This window comes from Gobius niger, assembly GCF_951799975.1.
Source record: "Gobius niger genome assembly, contig: SCAFFOLD_143, whole genome shotgun sequence".
NCBI classification, from domain to species: Eukaryota; Metazoa; Chordata; class Actinopteri; order Gobiiformes; family Gobiidae; genus Gobius; species Gobius niger.
In genome coordinates, this window is record NW_027639181.1 from 46778 (window position 1) to 57273 (window position 10496).

General features: G+C 43.0%; 1 pseudogene across 1 annotated transcript; it reads right to left on the minus strand.

Moving 5' to 3' along the window:
• Positions 1–495: 495 nt before the first annotated feature.
• On the minus strand, positions 496–10204 carry LOC306982794 (dnaJ homolog subfamily C member 1-like; annotated as a pseudogene). The gene is made up of 9 exons (XR_013794279.1): positions 10038–10204; positions 9885–9958; positions 7339–7432; positions 7180–7267; positions 4429–4610; positions 4238–4357; positions 3093–3144; positions 2617–2969; positions 496–735 (listed from the first exon to the last, which is right to left on the minus strand). The product of XR_013794279.1 is annotated as a dnaJ homolog subfamily C member 1-like (transcript).
• Between the last annotated feature and the right edge of the window lie 292 nt (positions 10205–10496).

Genomic DNA, 10496 nt, shown 5'->3' on the forward strand with positions numbered 1-10496 from the left:
CCCGAGAGAAGACGAGACGCTCGCGCTGATGGGAGGAGTTATTTTGAGGCGTGGGACTGACCTGCACACGGAGCAGCTGGACGTGCTTTGAAGACGCGATGGAGACTTTATTAAAACCCTGGAGGGTCACACGACATTTGCCCTGTTTCCAAATATGGTCACAGGAGGTTTGAAAAGTGTCTAAATCTGTGTCAAAGTTACGCTGGGATCAGCTCCTCCGCAGCGTCGCCCTCGGCCCGGGTTCAGTTTGTTACTTCCTGCACCTGAGTTTTCATTTACACCAGTATGAGACAAACTCCTAACATGGGGAATATTTCTACTGCTATAGTTTCTAATAAAAGGCCTGTTTTAGAGACCGGCTTTAATTTGCCTCCGCCAGCCGCGAACCCGGCCTCTGTTAGAGACCAAGGGGCGCTCTCAGACACCAGGGGGCGCTCTCAGACACCAGGGGGCGCTCTCAGACAGACGCACAAACAGGTTTTTTAAACTTTATTGAAAGTGTAATAAATACTTGACGGTTTAAGGCACTAAATCATTAACAAAAATAAACAGCACTGAAGGAGGGGGCGGGGCCAGCACCGCTCTGTCCGGGGGGGGCGGGGCCAGGGGGGCGGGGCTCCGGCTGTAACAAACCTTTGGCAACACAGTCCGGGAGGTCGAGGGTCACGAGGTCTTGGTCTGTTTCCGTTTCTGAACCAGCTCCGCCAGAGCCTTGTACCGAGCCGTGCACTCGTCCTGAGGGAACAGGAAACCAAACCAGAAACAAATCAGAAACGAAACCAGAAACATACCAGAAACTCGGAAACCATACCAGAAACTATATCAGAAACCAAATCAGAAACACATCAGAAACTCAGAAACCAAACCAGAAACATATCAGAAACTCGGAAACATATCAGAAACTAAACCAGAAACCATACCAGAAACATATCAGAAACCATATCAGAAACTCGGAAACCATATCAGAAACATATCAGAAACTCGGAAACCAAACCAGAAACATATCAGAAACATATCAGAAACTCAGAAACCAAACCAGAAACATATCAGAAACATATCAGAAACCAAACCAGAAACATATCAGAAACATATCAGAAACTCAGAAACCATATCAGAAACATATCAGAAACTCAGAAACCATATCAGAAACATATCAGAAACTCGGAAACCAAACCAGAAACATATCAGAAACATATCAGAAACTCAGAAACCAAACCAGAAACATATCAGAAACATATCAGAAACTCAGAAACCAAACCAGAAACATATCAGAAACATATCAGAAACTCAGAAACCAAACCAGAAACATATCAGAAACATATCAGAAACTCAGAAACCAAACCAGAAACATATCAGAAACTCAGAAACCAAACCAGAAACATATCAGAAACTCAGAACCATATCAGAAACTAAATCAGAAACTAAATCAGAAACTAAATCACAAACTAAATCAGAAACTAAATCACAAACTAAATCACAAACTAAATCAGAAACTAAATCACAAACTAAATCACAAACTAAACCAGAAACTAAATCAGAAACTAAATCAGAAACTAAATCAGAAACTAAATCACAAACTAAATCACAAACTAAATCACAAACTAAACCAGAAACTAAATCAGAAACTAAATCAGAAACTAAATCAGAAACTAAATCACAAACTAAATCACAAACTAAATCACAAACTAAATCACAAACTAAACCAGAAACTAAATCAGAAACTAAATCAGAAACTAAATCAGAAACTAAATCACAAACTAAATCAGAAACTAAATCAGAAACTAAATCAGAAACTAAATCACAAACTAAATCAGAAACTAAATCACAAACTAAATCAGAAACTAAATCAGAAACTAAATCACAAACTAAATCACAAACTAAATCAGAAACTAAATCACAAACTAAATCACAAACTAAACCAGAAACTAAATCAGAAACTAAATCAGAAACTAAATCAGAAACTAAATCACAAACTAAATCACAAACTAAATCACAAACTAAACCAGAAACTAAATCAGAAACTAAATCAGAAACTAAATCAGAAACTAAATCACAAACTAAATCACAAACTAAATCAGAAACTATATCAGAAACTAAATCAGAAACTAAATCAGAAACTAAATCACAAACTAAACCAGAAACTAAATCAGAAACTATATCAGAAACTAAATCAGAAACTAAATCAGAAACTAAATCACAAACTAAATCACAAACTAAATCAGAAACTAAATCACAAACTAAACCAGAAACTAAATCAGAAACTAAATCACAAACTAAATCAGAAACCAAAGTCAGTCCGCGCTGTATGTCCCGCCTCCCGCTCCTGAACCAATCGTCTGCTCAGCTACATGATCGTCTGTACTTTTGCAAAGTGAAGAGAGACTATAGATAATGTCCCTCCCTCTTCTTTCAAGCTCCGCCCCCTCTCTCCTGATTGGACCCGACAGGCGGGTTCACAGGAAAAGCTCGTCTCATTGGTCGACTCAGAGGAAGCCAGACTCTGATTAGTCCTGTGCGTGGTGGGCGTGTCCTGTGCTAAGTGGGCGTGTCCTGTGCGTGGTGGGCGTGTCCTGTGCTAAGTGGGCGTGTCCTGTGCCTGGTGGGCGTGGCCTGTACCTTGCTCCGCCCCGGCACAGCTCCGGCGATGCGAGTCCATCTCTCAGCTGTTCCTCGGGGAAACTGCTGCAGCGCCGCCTCCAGGAGGCGCTGTTGGTTCTGTGTCCAGGGGGTGGAGCCTGTGGGAGGACAGGGGGCGGGGTCCGGCTCAGGCTCCTCCTCCTCTTCCTGGGCGTTGGGGTCGAAGTCCGCCTGACGACGACCTTTGGCCTTCACCTGGCCCCGCCTCCTCACAGGAGACTCCTCCCCCTCCTCGCAGACCACGTCCTCTCTCTGCGTGATGTCATCGTCTGCCGGTAGTGATGTCACTGGGGGCGTGGCCTTGAGCTCGGACAGCTTCACCTTCTGCAGCCCTGGACCAATCACAGAACACAGGAAGGATCAGTTTTGTAGGTCTTAGCTTTCAAATGAGGCGCTTCACTGTTGCTCTCCAGTCCAGAAGCGTTTAGATTTGGGTAAAGCCGAGCTGGTCTCACCTGTGTGGCTGTGGATCACCTGCTCCTTCACCTGCTTCACTTTGGTCGTGACCTGAAACAGAACTCCTGGTCAGCACAGACACAGACGCACCTCGTCACAGAAGAGGGCGTGGCCTCGTCGAGGGGAAACAGAAGCTTTAGAGAAACAACATTTTCACTCTTTTCAGCCATTTTCTGATTAAATATGAACTTATTTATCACATAAATAAAGTCCGGTGTAAATCAGGCCCATATGGATATTTTCTCACAGCAGATTGTTCAGTTAAAGTGAAAAAACGGCAGTTGTAGCAAGCGCTAGCTAACCGTTAGCATTAGCCCGATGCTAGCATGTAGCATGAAGTTAGCATTCTCCGTTATTCATGTATTTATGGGCTGTTGAACCACTTTGCTCCTCCCCATGTCTTTGTATCTTTATTTAGTAGAAACTATATTTATAATTCAGCGTTTGTTAAAGTAGTTTATGAATAATTAGAGAAAGTTTAGATATTTCTCAAAATTGTTTTCCCCCTTGACCCACTGACCAAAACAGTGAAGATGGCGGCCGCGACACAACGATCTTTCACCAAAGAAAAAAAAAAGATGCTCTCTCATCGAATGCAATTTCTCCATCTGTGAGATCAATAAAGTACCATCTTATCTTATCTTAACTGTTTTCAAAAATGACCATATATGGGCGATTCCAGAGATGCCTCAGTATCTATTGATACAAACTTTCTCTAATTATTCATAAACTACTTTAACAAATGCTGAATTATGAATATAGTTTCTACTGAATAAAGATACAAAGACATGGGGAGGAGCAAAGTGGTTCAACAGCCCATAAATACATGAATAACGGAGAATGCTAACTTGATGCTACATGTTAGCATCGCGCTAATGCTAACGGTTAGCTACAACTGCCGTTTTTTCACGTCTACTGAACAATCTGCTGTGAGAAAATATCCATATGGGCCTGATTTACACCTGACTTTATTTATGTGATAAATAAGTTCATATTTAATCAGAAAATGGCTAAAAAGAGGGAAAAATTGTGTTTCTCTAAAGATTCTATTTTCCCCCTCGTGAAGCCCCGCCCCCTTCTGTGACGAGATGCGTCTGTGTCTGTCCACGTCTCATAAAGCTGTTTCTGAAGCGTGACCTCTGACCTCTGCCACGCCGCGGTTCAGCTCGTGGGCGATTCTCTCCCACCGACCCGGAGTCCCCCCGGGAAACTTCACCATGAGGCGGGACAGCAGACTCAGGTCCTCCTCCGACCAATCAGAGGCCTGCGGCAGATCATGACATTACTCTACTGGGGCCCCGGACCCCGCTTTGGGAACCCGTTAATAACACAGACCTTCTTCTTGGGCCGCTGCTCCTGGAGCCAGTCGTCCATCTGGTCCTCGATCTCCTCCAGGGCGGCGTCGTATCCGTGGAGACCGTTCCCGGGCTGGAGGTTACCGTGGAGACCGTCGTCGAGGGAGGGGTCGTACACGGGAAACTCCACCTTCGGCTTCTTCACCTTCACCTTCCGCTCCCCTGGACACACACATGGTTCTTACTCATGTTTCTGGTTCTTACTGATGCTCCTGGTTCTTACTGATGCTCCTGGTTCTTACTGATGCTCCTGGTTCTTACTGATGCTCCTGGTTCTTACTGATGCTCCTGGTTCTTACTGATGCCCCTGGTTCTTACTGATGTTCCTGGTTCTTACTGATGCTCCTGGTTCTTACTCATGTTCCTGGTTCTTACTGATGTTCCTGGTTCTTACTGATGCTCCTGGTTCTTACTGATGCTCCTGGTTCTTACTCATGTTTCTGGTTCTTACTGATGCTCCTGGTTCTTACTCATGTTCCTGGTTCTTACTGATGTTTCTGGTTCTTACTGATGTTCCTGGTTCTTACTCATGTTCCTGGTTCTTACTGATGTTCCTTGTTCTTACTGATGCTCCTGGTTCTTACTGATGTTCCTGGTTCTTACTGATGTTCCTGGTTCTTACTGATGTTTCTGGTTCTTACTGATGCTCCTGGTTCTTACTGATGTTCCTGGTTCTTACTGATGTTCCTGGTTCTTACTGATGCTCCTGGTTCTTACTCATGTTTCTGGTTCTTACTCATGTTCCTGGTTCTTACTGATGCTCCTGGTTCTTACTGATGCTCCTGGTTCTTACTGATGTTTCTGGTTCTTACTGATGCTCCTGGTTCTTACTGATGTTCCTGGTTCTTACTGATGTTTCTGGTTCTTACTGATGCTCCTGGTTCTTACTGATGTTCCTGGTTCTTACTGATGTTCCTGGTTCTTACTGATGCTCCTGGTTCTTACTGATGTTTCTGGTTCTTACTGATGTTCCTGGTTCTTATTCATGTTCCTGGTTCTTACTGATGCCCCTGGTTCTTATTCATGTTCCTGGTTCTTACTGATGCTCCTGGTTCTTACTGATGCTCCTGGTTCTTACTGATGTTTCTGGTTCTTACTGATGTTCCTGGTTCTTATTCATGTTCCTGGTTCTTATTCATGTTCCTGGTTCTTACTGATGTTCCTGGTTCTTACTGATGCTCCTGGTTCTTACTGATGTTCCTGGTTCTTACTGATGTTTCTGGTTCTTACTGATGTTCCTGGTTCTTATTCATGTTCCTGGTTCTTACTGATGTTCCTGGTTCTTACTCATGTTCCTGGTTCTTACTGATGCTCCTGGTTCTTACTGATGTTTCTGGTTCTTACTGATGTTCCTGGTTCTTACTGATGTTTCTGGTTCTTACTGATGTTTCTGGTTCTTACTGATGCTCCTGGTTCTTACTCATGTTCCTGGTTCTTACTGATGCTCCTGGTTCTTACTGATGTTTCTGGTTCTTACTGATGCTCCTGGTTCTTACTGATGCTCCTGGTTCTTACTCATGTTTCTGGTTCTTACTGATGCTCCTGGTTCTTACTGATGCTCCTGGTTCTTACTGATGCTCCTGGTTCTTACTGATGTTTCTGGTTCTTACTGATGCTCCTGGTTCTTACTGATGTTCCTGGTTCTTACTGATGCTCCTGGTTCTTACTGATGTTTCTGGTTCTTACTGATGTTCCTGGTTCTTACTCATGTTTCTGGTTCTTACTCATGTTTCTGGTTCTTACTGATGCTCCTGGTTCTTACTGATGCTCCTGGTTCTTACTGATGCTCCTGGTTCTTACTGATGCTCCTGGTTCTTACTGATGCTCCTGGTTCTTACTGATGCCCCTGGTTCTTACTGATGTTCCTGGTTCTTACTCATGTTCCTGGTTCTTACTGATGTTTCTGGTTCTTACTGATGCTCCTGGTTCTTACTGATGTTTCTGGTTCTTACTGATGCTCCTGGTTCTTACTGATGCTCCTGGTTCTTACTCATGTTTCTGGTTCTTACTGATGTTCCTGGTTCTTACTGATGTTTCTGGTTCTTACTGATGTTTCTGGTTCTTACTGATGCTCCTGGTTCTTACTGATGCCCCTGGTTCTTACTGATGCTCCTGGTTCTTACTCATGTTCCTGGTTCTTACTGATGCTCCTGGTTCTTACTGATGTTCCTGGTTCTTACTGATGCTCCTGGTTCTTACTCATGTTTCTGGTTCTTACTGATGCTCCTGGTTCTTACTGATGTTCCTGGTTCTTACTGATGCTCCTGGTTCTTACTGATGCCCCTGGTTCTTACTGATGTTCCTGGTTCTTACTGATGTTCCTGGTTCTTACTCATGTTCCTGGTTCTTACTGATGCTCCTGGTTCTTACTGATGCCCCTGGTTCTTACTGATGCTCCTGGTTCTTACTGATGTTCCTGGTTCTTACTGATGTTCCTGGTTCTTACTGATGTTTCTGGTTCTTACTCATGTTTCTGGTTCTTACTGATGTTCCTGGTTCTTACTCATGTTCCTGGTTCTTACTGATGTTCCTGGTTCTTACTGATGCTCCTGGTTCTTACTGATGTTCCTGGTTCTTACTCATGTTCCTGGTTCTTACTGATGCTCCTGGTTCTTACTGATGCCCCTGGTTCTTACTGATGCTCCTGGTTCTTACTGATGTTCCTGGTTCTTACTGATGTTCCTGGTTCTTACTGATGTTTCTGGTTCTTACTCATGTTTCTGGTTCTTACTGGTCTGTGTCTCCCGCTCCTCCTCCTCCTCTTCCTCCTGGAGCCTCCTCTTCATCAGCTGCTGCTCCTCGTAGAAGCACCTCACCTCCTGAACACAGGGGGCGCCACCGTCAGTGTGACACAATAACAACCTCAGACTCAGCTGGTGTTTGATCAGACCTGGACCGTCTGAGGCAGGTTCCTCAGCGACACGTACAGCCAGATGGAGACCTTCAGAGGCAGCAGGTCCTGCCAGTGGGGGCGCTCCTGAGCCCTGCACACACACACACACAGGGGATAACCACTGAGCCACGGGGGGGAACTGCAGAAGAAGAAAGAGCCACAGGGGCAGAACTGCAGAAGAAGAAAGAGCCACAGGGGCAGAACTGCAGAAGAAGAAAGAGTGACAAAAAAGTGACAAAAATCCAGCAAAAAAGTTACAAAAATCCTTCAAAAAAGTGACAAAAATCCAGCAAAAAAGTGACAAAAATCCTTCAAAAAAGTGACAAAAATCCAGCAAAAAAGTGACAAAAATCCATCAAAAAAGTGACAAAAATCCAGCAAAAAAGTGACAAAAATCCTTCAAAAAAGTGACAAAAATCCATCAAAAAAGTGACAAAAATCCATCAAAAAAGTGACAAAAATCCAGCAAAAAAGTGACAAAAATCCATCAAAAAAGTTACAAAAATCCAGCAAAAAAGTGACAAAAAAGTGACAAAAATCCATCAAAAAAGTGACAAAAATCCATCAAAAAAGTGACAAAAATCCATCAAAAAAGTTACAAAAATCCTTCAAAAAAGTGACAAAAAAGTGACAAAAATCCATCAAAAAAGTTACAAAAATCCAGCAAAAAAGTGACAAAAAAGTTACAAAAATCCAGCAAAAAAGTGACAAAAAAGTGACAAAAATCCATCAAAAAAGTTACAAAAATCCTTCAAAAAAGTGACAAAAAAGTGACAAAAATCCATCAAAAAAGTGACAAAAATCCATCAAAAAAGTGACAAAAATCCATCAAAAAAGTTACAAAAATCCTTCAAAAAAGTGACAAAAAAGTGACAAAAATCCATCAAAAAAGTTACAAAAATCCTTCAAAAAAGTGACAAAAAAGTGACAAAAATCCATCAAAAAAGTGACAAAAAAGTGACAAAAATCCAGCAAAAAAGTGACAAAAATCCATCAAAAAAGTGACAAAAATCCATCAAAAAAGTTACAAAAATCCTTCAAAAAAGTGACAAAAAAGTGACAAAAATCCATCAAAAAAGTGACAAAAAAGTGACAAAAATCCAGCAAAAAAGTGACAAAAAAGTGACAAAAATCCATCAAAAAAGTGACAAAAATCCATCAAAAAAGTGACAAAAATCCATCAAAAAAGTTACAAAAATCCTTCAAAAAAGTGACAAAAAAGTGACAAAAATCCATCAAAAAAGTTACAAAAATCCAGCAAAAAAGTGACAAAAAAGTTACAAAAATCCAGCAAAAAAGTGACAAAAAAGTGACAAAAATCCATCAAAAAAGTGACAAAAATCCATCAAAAAAGTTACAAAAATCCTTCAAAAAAGTGACAAAAAAGTGACAAAAATCCATCAAAAAAGTTACAAAAATCCTTCAAAAAAGTGACAAAAAAGTGACAAAAATCCATCAAAAAAGTGACAAAAAAGTGACAAAAATCCAGCAAAAAAGTGACAAAAATCCATCAAAAAAGTGACAAAAATCCATCAAAAAAGTTACAAAAATCCATCAAAAAAGTGACAAAAAAGTGACAAAAATCCAGCAAAAAAGTGACAGGGGCAGAACTGCAGAAGAAGAAAGAGCCACAGGGGGAGAACTGCAGAAGAAGAAAGAGCCACAGGGGGAGAACTGCAGAAGAAGAAAGAGCCACAGGGGGAGAACTGCAGAAGAAGAAAGAGCCACAGGGGGAGAACTGCAGAAGAAGAAAGAGCCACAGGGGCAGAACTGCAGAAGAAGAAAGAGCCACAGGGGCAGAACTGCAGAAGAAGAAAGAGCCACAGGGGGAGAACTGCAGAAGAAGAAAGAGCCACAGGGGCAGAACTGCAGAAGAAGAAAGAGCCACAGGAGCAGAACTGCAGAAGAAGAAAGAGCCACAGGGGCAGAACTGCAGAAGAAGAAAGAGCCACAGGGGGGGGAACTGCAGAAGAAGAAAGAGCCACAGGGGGAGAACTGCAGAAGAAGAAAGAGCCACAGGGCAGAACTGCAGAAGAAGAAAGAGCCACAGGGGGGGGAACTGCAGAAGAAGAAAGAGCCACAGGGGGAGAACTGCAGAAGAAGAAAGAGCCACAGGGGGGGGAACTGCAGAAGAAGAAAGAGCCACAGGGGGAGAACTGCAGAAGAAGAAAGAGCCACAGGGGCAGAACTGCAGAAGAAGAAAGAGCCACAGGGCAGAACTGCAGAAGAAGAAGAAAGAGCCACAGGGGCAGAACTGCAGAAGAAGAAAGAGACACAGGGGGGGAACTGCAGAAGAAGAAAGAGCCACAGGGGCAGAACTGCAGAAGAAGAAAGAGACACAGGGGGGGAACTGCAGAAGAAGAAAGAGCCACAGGGGCAGAACTGCAGAAGAAGAAAGAGCCACAGGGGGAGAACTGCAGAAGAAGAAAGAGCCACAGGGGCAGAACTGCAGAAGAAGAAAGAGCCACAGGGACAGAACTGCAGAAGAAGAAAGAGCCACAGGGGGAGAACTGCAGAAGAAGAAAGAGCAGATGAACACAGACCTGTCTCTGTCGGCGTCCGGCTTGGAGCTCACTTTCTTCTTCTTCTCACGCTTTTTGCGAGTCAGCAGCTCGTCCTGAGGAGGAGACGAGGGGTCAGGGGTCAGGAGGCGAGGGGTTAGGTAGGTGTGTGTGTGTGTGTGTGTGGGGTGGTACCAGCTGCTTCTCCAGGTAGATGGACCACAGCACGGCGAAGTGTCCCCACGGTCAGCGTGATGAAGAGGATGATTCCCAGCTCACTGTTGCTCATCTTCCTCACTCGGCGATAGTAAAACACCGGCTGCCTCCAGTCGGGGAGACCGTGCTCCAGGACGTCATTGTACCTGAGGGGGGGGGGAAACAAATCAGAAACTCAGAAAACAAATCAGAAACTCAGAAAACAAATCAGAAACTCAGAAAACAAATCAGAAACTCAGAAAACAAATCAGAAAACTCAGAAAACAAATCAGAAACTCAGAAAACAAATCAGAAACTCAGAAAACAAATCAGAAACCAAAAAAAGACAAAAGTCCAGCAAAAAAGTGACAAAAATCCAGCCAAAAAAAGACAAAAATCCAGCAGAAAAGTGACAAAAATCCAACAAAAAAAGACAAAAATCCAGCAAAAAAGTGACAA